Genomic DNA, 10,924 nt, shown 5'->3' with positions numbered 1-10,924 from the left:
TTATCTAGGGTTGGCTTAATTTACATGTTATGACAAACGATGAATATCTATATCTTGTTCTTTCTGCAATCAATGAACATGTTATGATATAGCTCTGCTATTAAAGTAAAAGCTGCTGCAATTGCTGTGTTCGCATTCTCAGGGAGAGCTGTTAGGTGCCCTATATTTACTCTGCAATTGTTTACATTTCCACTTTTTCTTCAGCCCTGCATCTGCATCTTGTTAATTATCACTCTATTCCTCATGCTACAGGTGCGAATCAGACAAATCAGATTCATTTATTTCCAAGATTGACATCAAACTAACTCCTATCAATTGTGTGTAAAATTTTGGAGGCAAAGAATGAAGTCATGTTGTTATTGGATCACTGGAAACAAGCTGATTTGATCCGTTGGTAACATGCTTCTCGCCATTCTGAGTTCCTTCATTTACACATAGTTCTTAGCATTTTATGGCTTTTACTGATATGATGCATCTCTATACACGAACACAAAATAATTTTAGACATCTGCATCGATTATCTGATGAATTATGGTCCACAGCTTTTAGCATTTTTGGAGTATAGGTTTCAGCTGTGCTTTTACAGGAAGATTAAAATAAGTTAGTCCCACCAAATTAACAGAATAGAAGCTGGGACGGCTAGCAGCTACCAATTTCACCAGTTAAAACAGTGAAACAACCAAATCCAGCAGATTCAGACTGCAGTTTCCAGCAAATACCATAAATGTAGGTTTTAGTAAATCAAGTCAATTAATTTCTTCATTTTTCTTCTTAGGTCATTCTTAAAGCAGCACAATGATGAAGTGGCATGATTAAGTTGAAAAGAAGGCAGGTAGCAGTAGAAAGTGAGCTAAAGGAAATGCAGGGTAGGAGGTACTCAGAACTCAGCATGCAGTTTGCCGAAGTGGAGGGAGAAAGGCAGAAGCTGAAAATGGGAGTAAATTTTGTAGGTTGCTTTCATTGGGTTTCATTCATTAGTTTCTGAAAGCATCAAGAAAACTCTGCAAGTCCACATAAGATTTTTGATTAGGTGGCAGAGAGAGGGAGTGGGGAGAGAGAACAAGATATGGGATTGCATATTAGCCTATCCTGTCCTGAACTACTAATACCAATTTCAAGCTCCGATTAGTTTGCAAAAATTAGGGGAAACGGCAGCCTTGAGCCTATCGTTCTTAGATGGTTTATGGTCTTTGTCTAGCATTTCTTAAGATGATCCATCAAAATTCAATGTATGATCCCATAAAGTTGTGCTTTTACTCTATATGTGGTTGTGTGCTCAACAAAATAACTTTATCTTTTGTGTGAATTAAATATTTTTCAATTTGAATTATGAATCATGGCCGTGTTTGGTTAAGGCGGAAAAAAAATTCGCGAAAACTTTTTGGACCTTTGACCACTAATTTAGAGTATCAAATGAAGTCTAATTACAAAACCACCTCCACAACCCCCGTGTAAATCGCGAGACGAATCTAATGAGGCCTTTGACCGCGTGATTAGAGGATGGTACTGTAGCATCACTGTAGCAAATCGTCCTTTAATTACCGTCATTAGATTCATCTCAAAAAGTTACATCCGTCCCTGAAAAGGTTTTGCAAATAGACTACATTTAGTACTCCATGCGGAAGTTTGTCTTTTTGTGAAATCTTGATGTGACTCTTTACCAAACACAGCCCATGTATTGTTTAGTGTATGTCTGAAATTTTTCTGTGGCGTTAGCACGGGCACCTTACTAGTAGGTAAGATAATGCAAACAAAGAAACATGCATGTATCTCAAATAATTTTTAAATTTTTTTAAAACTATTCAAATAGTTTTTGCAATGTAAAGATCGAGTCGACGAGCGCAAGAATCTAAATAACGGGAAAGGTAATGGCACATAAGGATACAATTAAATTGGAGAACAATCTTAGAAAATGAAACAAAGAAAATAGACTAATAATTACTGACCGAAATACAACATGGTCCGTTCCCAAAAAAAAAGAAATACAACATGGTCCCTAATGATTCAAGCTTAATTGCTCACCGGCATGAGTTTGCCTATTGTTGCCAGTGCCATTGTCCCTGTCCGATCTCATCAGTTGCTTGATCGGACACATATTCGTGCGCCGCCGGGAACGCGCCGCCGCGGCGCCCGTGCGCCGTCGTGCCGTCGGCCACACTGGTTTGTGGATACCCCGCACCGGGACGAAGCTGCTCCGCTAGCCACGACGGCGGCGACGACTGCTCCGGTGACAAAGGGTAGCCACCCTGTCGTGGCCCGAGGCCGCTGCGCTGTGTCGTACCATGATCGGTGGCCGCGCCCAAACGTGGACTGGTGCTGCTGCGGAGAGATGACGACCCAGAGCCAGGAAGCCACGCCGCCGGCGTCTGAACGGGCGGTGGATCTCAGAGGCGAGGTGCGGACGCGGCCGCCACCGCCAGAAGCGACGTAGCAGCTGGGTCCCTTGGCGCCCTCGTCGGCGTCAGGGGCGCCGTGGGAAGACCTTCGGCGGCGCCGGTGGCAGCCACCGCAGGCGACGACTTGCGGGGAGGAGGCTGCGCTCCCCAGGCAAGGGGGCTCTCCTGCTCCGGGGAAGGCAGCAGCGCCGGGTACTCCGGCGCCCTCACCGGCGTCGGGGGTCGAAGCATAACCTTAGGAGACACCGCCGCAGTCTGGGGAAGGCCTTCCACGGCGCGGGGCTTATCACGAGGATTTTTGCCTGCGCTCCCGCCCTGCTTCACAGAACGGAGTCGAGGTCCGCAGATGTCGTCGAAGCATAGGCTACAATCGCAGCACGGGCTACATGATGAACATGGAGGCATGCTGGATTTTTTGCTGAGCTAATTAATACAGTAGTAGCTTGCTTCTTAGTTCTTGATATAGTTTACTAGTAGCCTGCACACATAGTTATAGGCAGTTTAAAGATGCTTTAGTCATTTCCAATGCACAGTATCTTACTAAGATGGTATCTTGAGGAAAGAGAATAATTTTAACACATTTCTAATGCATACTAGTATTTTAAGGTGGTGTCTTGGCAGAGAAAGAGTACACTAATTAATGACTATTTAGATGTTTTCCAAGAAAGATAAGACACGGTGTCGATCTAGTGCCTCAATGCCAAACCATGTGGTGTCTTGTGCCTTGATTGCATAAGACAAGATGTCTCTCCCTTTCCTCCATAAATAACCTGCTACATCGCTATTTAACCTCTACTGATTAACTAGCTAAGACACTACCTCAACACATATACATGTATTGGGACTGTCCAGTACTCTCTCCGTAACGGGAAAGCAAGTCGTTTTAGGCCTCCGACGCATTTGCGCAAAGCAAGTCGCAACCTGAGCTAGTCCAGTATAGGAATTATGTCTATATCGAAGCCATGAATGCAAGGACGATGATCTTGTGCGGTCTGATGGATTTACACTAGATTAGTAATGATTAATTGACTTGACCCGTACAATATGGTCGGTGTCTAGTGTCTTAGAATCAGATTCGGTTTTCCACGTCCACGACGGCGGATCCACGAAAAACTGCACGGGGCTCAAGATATACATAGTACTGGACCAACAATCCCAGACATAAGTTTGAACTAGAAAAATACCTGTGCGTTGCTACGTGCCAAGACCCTCAAGCTTGTCAAACATCATCGCATAAATTTTATTGTGCACAATTATACTATTACTATTATAAAGAAAAGAAGCCAACACATCACAACTAGAATCAGGAATATAACTCAATCTAAAAAATGTGTGGTGAAACAGATATTGATTTAGAACGATTTAGAAACAGCTCTGATTGTGCCTTCTCTGGCAAAGTGTGTTTTTTTTTAAATGAAGCTGAGTTGTTTTTGAAAACATTTGTAAATATTGGATGGAGAAGGTTAGATGTCTAAATTGCCCCTTTTCTCTTTCTTTCTTTTCCCTTTTCGTTTTCTATACGGTGGAACTCCCTTCCTCTCTCACACGGCGTCCTTCTCCAGTCGCCACCCCCTTCCTCTCCCCCACGTGGCTCCCCGCGCCAACCCCCACAGACTAGCGATTATCGTTCTCAGAGCACAAGTTCCTCGAACCGCGAATTCCGGTGGCCATCCTTATCCACTCGCCACCCCCCGCGGCAACCCCGCTCCACTGACTGGTGCTCCCCGCACAGAACCCCGTCTCCTCCTTGCAAGGAGAAGGTCAACCACAATCTTGATCGGAGTACAAGTTACAGGTTCTTCGACCGTGAATTCCGGTGGTCGTCCTTATCCACTCGCCACCCCATTCCTCTCCTCCACGCTTTAACCCACGAATTCCCTTTCTTTCCCCCACGCGGCTCGCCTGTGCCAACCCCCGCTCCATTGATGTGAGCTCCCCACACAGAACCCCACCTCCTCCCTGCAAGGAGGTCAACCATGATATCAGAGCACAAGCTACAAGTTCTTCGACCGTAAAATCCAGTGGTCGTTGGGTACTGGTGTGGCAAAGGATAAGGACTTCGACTACAACAAGGCGTTGTGGGCATTTTTCGAGCACTGGTGCAAGCAGTTTGGGAAAGAGTGCAGCTATGATGGGATGGTGCACCACTTCGATTCATTCCTCCTCCCTGCAAGGAGGAGGTCAACCACGATCTTGGAGCACAAGTTACAAGTTCTTCAGCCGCAAATTCCAGTGGTCGATGGGCCTCGGTATGGCGGAGGATAAGGACTTCGACTCCGATGAGACGTTGTGAGCGTTGTCCAGCACTGGTGCGAGAACTTTGGGCAGGAGCTAGGCCAATGAAATTGCACCCCACTTAGACTGTTCCTCCTCCCTTCAAAGAGGAGGTCAACTACGATCTCGGAGTACAAGTTACAAGTTCTTCGACTACAGATTATAGTGGTTGATGGGCACCAGTGTGGCAGAGGATAAGGACTTCGACGCCAATGAGGTATTGTGTGTGTTGTCCAAGCATAGGTGCGAGCACTTTTGGCAGAAGCACGGCCATGACGACACGTTCAGGACCACTGCCCTGCGGGTACACCACCACCAAGTCAACGCGCCACTTCAACAGGTTCAGGACCACCGCCCTGCGGGTGCATCCCCACCAAGTTAACTTCTCCGAGTCCGACCCTGGCCTTAGAGTGCGTAGCGGTCCTGCCCAGCCCACCACACCCGTGGACGCAAAAAGACTAGTCGAATAGGTGCTTATATGTTGTGCTCCTCCATGGTTAATTTTTGATGTGGAAATAAACCTTTGTGCTCCTCCACCGTCAATTTTCAATGTGGAATTAGACCGTCCACAGCGGCCGGAGCATCCGGTGGAGCAAAATGCTCCTTCCCCTCCTCGTTCCCCGTGCCTCCACTGTCTGCAGTGCCAAACAGTGCATCTACAGTGCCAAACAGTGCATTTGCTCCTTCATTTGCTCTGGCCGCTGTGGACGGTCTTAAACCTAACACATCCGGGTATCAGTGGTGTGCAATCTGGATGCTCTTACATTGTCACAAGCTCTCTCTTCGAAGCATTAGATGCTACCTGGAGCACTAGTGAACTCCAGCTCAGCGACAAAACAGTAACTTTGCTTTCAGAATTGAGACGCATAGTTTGGTTCCATTCCATTGGTGATCTGTTCTTATTATCATTAGCCCGTTTTGTGCGTGCGCTGCGCTCCATATTGACACCGCCTGATTGGAGTTGATGAACATATCCACCCATCCACTCTGGGTCAAGTACAGCTGGTAGGTAAGATATGCAAACAAGGAATATGCATGTATCTCAAGCAGTATATTTTATTTTAAAAGTAAAACTATATATTCAAATAGCTTTTGGAATGTAAAAGTAGTCGAGCATAACGACCACTGTGATAATGTAAAGCAACGGGACTGGTAATGGCACGAAATGATACAATTATATACTAGTATGTATCTAAGAAAAAAAATGAAACTAGAAAGTAGGCTAATTATTACTGGTCCAAATACAACATGGCCTCTAATAATTCCAAGTTAACTGCTGACCGTCGCCGCGCTCCGTCATGCCGTCGGCCACATTAACTTCCGGCGGCTGCTCCGCTGGGGACGATGACAACCGCGGCAGCGACTGCACCACTGACAGAGAGTCGCCCTGTACTACCCCGGGGCTGCTGCGCCATCGTTCGCCTGCCATCCCCCCACCGCCGCCGCCGCCAGGCGGCGACGCGGCGTTGTATCTTGAGAGACGGTGGCGCCCAAGAGTTGATGATCACTACCGCTGCGGGAATACCCGGACCCACCAGGAGGCTGTGTAGTTGGTGACGGCGGCGGCGGCGGCGGCTGAGGCCCGTCTCCGGAACGAGCTGCAGCTGCAGACGGGGCAAGCGACGACGGGCGGCAAGACGGCCCCGGGGCCAGGTGGTTCTGCTGCTCCCAGGACGGCGACGGCGTTGCATGGTACGTTGGCCTCCACGGCATCGGCTCGCCATCCACAACCGGAGGAGGAGGAGAATGATGAGTCACCACCGCCGTTGGGTGATAGTCCTCGTCATCCTTGACTCCACCGCCGCCCAAGCAGCTGAAGCAGAAGCGCGGCTCGGAATTGGTTGGCTTGGCACAGCAGGACCGGAGGTGGGCGATGTCGTCGCAGCACAGGCAAGATGAGCCGGGAGCCATGCTGAGTTTTGTGCCAAGCTAATAATACAGCACTGTCGTGCTTCTCGACCCAGGCTACTAGTAGCTGTTGCTCATATATGCAGTTATTCTAGGCTGCTTACATATGGTTATATAGTGATTCGTGAACTAGTGAAGTACATAAGCCTTGGATGTAAAGATGATGTTGTAATGTGATCTGACAAAGGTAGAAGTACTTAAGCAGATTCAAATTGTAGGTCGTTTTGGTTTTTCAGATACTCCCTCTCTCTATATCTTTTTAGGTGTCGTGAGAACACAAAATTTTAAGTTCATTTAAGCACAGTTATTTGGTCTGAAATGACATCTAAAAAGATATGAACGTATAGTACATCATATCTACTATATATATATGGTGTACATCTAAAAAATTGTACATCTTGGAACGAAGAGAGTACATAAATTGGATTAAATTGACTTGACCCGTACAATGTGGTCGGTTTCTTTAGGATCAGATGCGATCTTCCACGTCTGCAGTTCTCCAGGGAAAAGGTGAGCATCAATTAGGTGGACAGGACGATGGCTAGTTGGCCACTACATACAACCCTTACGTACTGAGTAAGCTATACCCACTTTGCCAGATCCTCCAAAAACTTTACATAACATGGTAATGCTTTCGATAGTTACATATCATGATTTCTGCACAGTTATGGCATCTTATCTATTGCGATGAAGGTTTTTCCTGGCGTGGTTCTATTCAAGTTTCACCTGAGTTAATTAATCTTCTATACTATAAGAATCCAAAACAATTGAAATACACTTTCACCTAGAAAATTCCCACCCACCTCTCACAGCAGGCCCACTTTTCAGAATTTTTTTGGTTGGTCAGATGCACGACAGGCAGACCACGTGAAAAACACTGACTGCAGATTGTTTCTGCCGATTTTTTTTTCTTTTCTCACCGGAACGGGGAGTTACCTGCCGTAGCGTTGCCTCCTTTGATTGCTTCGTTTCCAAACTCTAGCCCGCGCCGTTCTGTGCTTTCCAAAGTAGTCGCCGCCTGTACGTCGCGCCTGTCCCTGGCTTCCTGCAGACCCGGCGTCACCCCGATTCCACCGCGCCTCGCCGAATCGCCGTCTGCCTTAGCTGCCGCAGGCTGCCGGCCGCCGCCTTGCGCCCCCAGCTGCCATTTGCCGTCGCCTGCAGCTGCCAACGGCCAGCGCCCGGCCGCTCGGCGCTCGTCGCCTGCCCCCCATCGCGCAGGCCGCGCCGCGCCGCGCTGCGCTGCGCTGCGCTCGCGGCTCGCGCACGCGCAACGGCCAGACTTCGGACGCCTGCCGCGCGGGCCGAGCAGGCGCAGCGGCGCAGGGGGCTGGGGCGCTGCCGCGCAGGTGCAGGGTGCCGTGCTGCACAGGGCCACCACGCCCAGGGCAGAAAGATGCCAGCCTGAGAAGTGAACCAAGGTGATTAGGTGAAAATATGTCATTATTTGTGAAAAATTAGCAGCAATTCAGTGAGAAATTTTTTTTTGAAACTTGAATACTTGCTAGAATTTTATCCTCTATTTATTTCAGATTTTACCAATTTTATATGTTGGCTGTTTAGTACATTTATTATCTATGTGTTAAACAATTTCAAGTTATGAGTCGGTACTCAATTATGTGCTATAAATATGTACTTTGGAGTGTCAAAATATTTTTTACACCATATGAAATGTTGTTACCATATGAAAGAATGAGCACGACGGGACCATAGCGGCGGCCAGGCAGGTTCTGATTCTGCTCACCGGTGATGGATAGTCTTCATCCATTGTCTGACCTAACTGCCCCCCCCCCCCCCCCCCCCGATCGCTACTCGTGGTGTCCGAAAGAGATCAAGAACTGATGCTGGGTTACATGATGATATGAACGCAGATCCTGGATCACAAGGTAACTTGCTCTGTTCATGTGAGATCGTTTTAATTTGGATAAAATCAACTGTTCCATACAGGTGTGTCGTTTGACGTTGAGAACACTCCATGCCCCCAATGAGCTTAGGAGGAGGGACCGTAACTGACGACCAGAGGGGGGTGAATGGGAGCCGATCAAAATTTCTCTCGAAATTGATCCGTCGGTGTCACACCCGGTTCTTAAAAGAAAACCGAATGCATAACTATATGTATGCCAGGATCAAGTTTCATACATATAGAGACATTATAAGTGAATAATCAGTAATAGTATCACGTAAAAGCAATAATTAAAAGATTATCAGAGTTATACAGCTTATCCTGGAAACGATGGCTTCAACTTCACAGGCAATCGACTGGGGGTTGCGTACGCCTAGAACTCAGCAACATCTTCAGAAAACTTCATAAACCTTCTCCTTCTGAGCAGCAGTAAGCAAGGGTGAGTACACGGTTGGTACTCAGCAAGGCCACAAGAAATAACCAGAATGTGATTTATATCCATCTTTAAGTTTATTAATCATGTGAGGGTCCAAGCCGCTCTTGACTGTGAGCACGGCTAACCGGTTAGTTTTAACTCCGCAGAGGTTGTACACTTTCACCACAACTTCACGTAAAAGTTCCGAAGAACTTTGAACCCAACCACGCAATGTGCTAGCTAGGCACAATACCACACTTCCGAGGTGTGATTGCATAGGGACGCTACGAGGCCTTTCTTAAGAATTCCTATATATATGTGTTGGTCCCTGCCTTTGCGGTCTCTCAGAAGACACAGCTTCCTTCACCCGCTCCACAACACAAACTCATAACCACCAAGCAAAACAACCCCAACACAACATATAGTTCATCTAATTACTTAGCCAAGACCAGAGCCATATAGTATTGTGGTTGTACGGTTTTCTTGGGTGGTTCTCCATGTTCCAATTAAATCATATCATCTTGTAAATAAAGTATAGATAGAAGTATGGTTAGGGTCACTTGCCTTTCTCCAACGAAAAGCTACTCTTACTGCTCTTCAGCTTTTGCTCACTTGGAACTCTTGATCTTCAATCTTCAAACAGCGATCCTTCTACTCGGAGCAATCATCGAGCAAACAAACAAACAAGAAATCCAACTAAGAACAATACACCAAAACAAGAAAGGCTTTAAAAGAGCGTACTAAAGGACAAGGCTCACTGCTACGGTTACGAGAGCGCAAGAACGCGAAAACGGAGCTAGGGTTGAAAAGAAACAGCTATCGAAAGATTTATATTATAAAAGAAAAAAAACTATAAGCTAGATTTATTTTAATTAGGAAAAACACAAGTAAGGGATATTTAAAAGAAATATCCAGATTAACTAAATCATATTGAATTATATTTGTAAAGATGAGATAAACTTAGTCATATTTTATTTATCAAATTTCAATATAAGTTAGACCAGTTAACTATTTAACTAGAAAATTAAAGACAGGTGAGAACATCTAGCGTAGAACTTTATGATCCGTGGTTTGAACTAAACAAATCATTTAGAAACACATTTAAGTGAATATTTAATCATATTAACATTAATTATGAAAATCGATGTAGAGCTCTAATTTACTTTTAATAAGAAAAACTAGTTTCAAAAGTCATTGATTAAATTAATTCTAAATTTTAATTATAAAACCAGAACTACGGAACAACAACACTACTAAACGATAGCTTATACTGAAACAAAGCTAACGCAACAAGAACAAACTAAAACAGAGTTAAAACGTGGAAACTATGGAAGAAACAAGGCTGCATGGACCTACTTGCTATTAACTGCAGATTTCAGGGGTCAATCTGCAAAACTCGGGCTCCTCTGTGGCTGGCGGACAGAAGCTCGCTGCTGGTCAAATTAACGATGATTTAAGGCATGAGAGGACTTGGAATTTGGGGGAGAAGAAAGAGGACGATGAGGGAATTCCGTTTTATAACTTACTCCAATGCATCGTAGTGCCTGGAATCTGGTCAGGAAGAGACGCCCATGGTCTGCTCGGAGACGGCAGCGGTGATCTGCACATAACCATGGCTTCTGGTGATGATGCTTGGGGTGCAGGGAGGGCACGAGAACAGACAAGCGAGAGAAAAAGGAAATCAAGGGGAAGCTCTGGACGTACTCACCGATGGCCGGGAACGAGTGAGACAAGATGTTACGTGCAGGGCCCTTGTGCTCGTGATTTCCCAGGGCCTTGACAGAAGGCGAGGTGTAGGGCTCTAGCAGGAGGCCAGATCGCTGGAGGCCTGGGCTCTCGGCTCCAACACGCAGTAGCACTGGCTGGGAGGGGATGCGCGATGGGGGGTCTGCCGGGAAGACTTGGGCGCTCGGCTTTCTGGCGGCGGCGCTGTGCTCGAGAAGACAGGGAGCACGGAGAGATGCGAGCAGCAGGGAGGTGCGTGGCCGAGGGGATCGCGATGGCCTAGGGCCGGCGATGCTACGGCAG

The 10,924-nt window shown here is 46.6% G+C and overlaps 2 long non-coding RNA genes across 2 annotated transcripts; one reads left to right on the top strand and one right to left on the bottom strand.

Annotated features, from left to right (window-relative positions):
• Positions 1-294: 294 nt before the first annotated feature.
• On the top strand, positions 295-1,263 carry LOC120685973. The gene is made up of 2 exons (XR_005679909.1): positions 295-394; positions 776-1,263. It is a non-coding gene; the product is annotated as an uncharacterized LOC120685973 (long non-coding RNA).
• Positions 1,264-10,270: 9,007 nt separating this feature from the next.
• LOC120685975 lies at positions 10,271-10,820 on the bottom strand. Its single transcript, XR_005679911.1, has 3 exons — positions 10,605-10,820; positions 10,423-10,496; positions 10,271-10,329 (listed from the first exon to the last, which is right to left on the bottom strand). It is a non-coding gene; the product is annotated as an uncharacterized LOC120685975 (long non-coding RNA).
• Between the last annotated feature and the right edge of the window lie 104 nt (positions 10,821-10,924).

The sequence above is a fragment of the Panicum virgatum genome, chromosome 8N (genome assembly GCF_016808335.1).
Source record: "Panicum virgatum strain AP13 chromosome 8N, P.virgatum_v5, whole genome shotgun sequence".
Taxonomy (NCBI): Eukaryota; Viridiplantae; Streptophyta; class Magnoliopsida; order Poales; family Poaceae; genus Panicum; species Panicum virgatum.
Note: the sequence above shows the minus strand (reverse complement) of the source record. Positions and strands in the feature narration are given on the sequence as shown.